The 1600-nt window shown below is 27.0% G+C and overlaps 1 long non-coding RNA gene across 1 annotated transcript in view; it reads right to left on the bottom strand.

The window, feature by feature from the left end:
* Positions 1-622: 622 nt before the first annotated feature.
* LOC108694113 overlaps positions 623-1600 on the bottom strand; it is a 2873-nt gene continuing 1895 nt past the window's right edge. Inside the window, exons 2-3 of the long non-coding RNA XR_001932066.1 lie at positions 788-793; positions 623-634 (exon numbers count right to left, since the gene is read on the bottom strand). This is a non-coding gene — a long non-coding RNA (uncharacterized LOC108694113). The remainder of the gene's footprint in view (positions 635-787; positions 794-1600) is intronic.

Here is a 1600-nt window from a genome sequence, read left to right as displayed (position 1 = left end):
ATATTAAAGAAATCAAAAAAACTTGTATGTAAATTATAATATCTAAAAAAATGTTTTATAGTTTAATAATAAAAATATTAGTTTTGTAAATTGAAGACATAAATTCTTCTTATTAAAACAAATAATCAAAAAAACATATTCTCATATATACCTTAATCTCGTACATTAATATTCTCTCTCCTTAAACTATTTTTGTCTTATCTCTTCTTTACCGATTAATCCAAACCCCCTCTTTTATTTTCTATCTATCCCTCTTCTACTTATGACTAAATTTTCTAATACTTTTATTAATTATCTTTTCTCTATTATTACTCATTACTTTGATTATATTTATTAATTCATTTAATATCAGTTCTATAATTATTTTATTAACAACTCCTTATTTACTCCTTATTAATTTTTAATCTGTCCTTCTGATCAAAAAACTACGTATACTCTTATTATATAATTATATTATTCCTTACCTTAATTAGAGGATTACTTATTATCTTTTTATATTTTATAAGATTAATCTCTAATATAAAAAATAATGTTTACATTAAACCCATACTTATATTAACATTCTTAATAAACACAGTCTTATTATTCATTAAATATTACTTTTCCGAACTTTCTTACTAATAAATTTTATTTTCTTAAATTCTAATATTTCCAATATAAATTTTATTATCAACACTAACAAAAAAATATTCGAAAAATATTTCTAACATCTATTTATATCTCTATAATAATTTTAACCTTTTTTTTTTACCTTTAATTTTTACCTTTTTTTGTATATTATTTTTACTAATAGCTATATTTATAATTATTAAAATTTGTTCAATTAAATCCTCTTCTTTATGAAAAATCAATTAAATTTCTTAAATAAAATAATAGCTATCAAATTAAAATTATTAATGCATAATAATAAATCATATTTTAGAACTTTTCTTCCTATTATTATCTTTCTACATTCTACTATAAATTCTTCCTTCTCTTCACTCTTTATACCCTTATTATATTAGGTGTACAACTTTGCTTCCGCCGTTTTTCTATAGATGGCTTTAGCGGTAAGTGGTGGTCGAAATAAATAGATCATAGACGTCATACAATAAACTTGGGCATTTGTCAACATAATCCCATAGAAACATTAGTCGATTTGTATCTGCATCATAAAGTTATTCTTGATTGAAAATGTCAGTTTACGAGCCAAATTCTCGTCATTTGCGAGAGGTTTTAATTTTTTGCTTCAATATGAAGAAATCTGCGGCTGAGGCTCATCGAATGCTCTCAAATACTTATGGTGAAGCCGCTATTAGTGAAAGAACGTGTCATGAGTGGTTTCAACGCTTCAAGAACGGTGATTTTGACGTCCAAAGTCATGCTCTGTATTTGGTGGGACCAGCTCGGCGTAGTGTATTATGAACTGTTAAACAATCACAGGCGATCGGTATCGAACGCAATTGATGCGTTTGAGCCGAGTATTGAAAGACAAACGGCTGCAATACAACGAGAGACACGATAAAGTGATTTTGCAGTATGATAATGCTCGACCCCATGTTGCGAAAGTGGTCAAGACATACTTGGAAACGTTGAAATGGGAAGTCCTACCCCACCCGCC

The sequence above is a fragment of the Atta colombica genome, unplaced genomic scaffold, assembly GCF_001594045.1.
Source record: "Atta colombica isolate Treedump-2 unplaced genomic scaffold, Acol1.0 scaffold115, whole genome shotgun sequence".
Taxonomy (NCBI): domain Eukaryota; kingdom Metazoa; phylum Arthropoda; class Insecta; order Hymenoptera; family Formicidae; genus Atta; species Atta colombica.
Note: the sequence above shows the minus strand (reverse complement) of the source record. Positions and strands in the feature narration are given on the sequence as shown.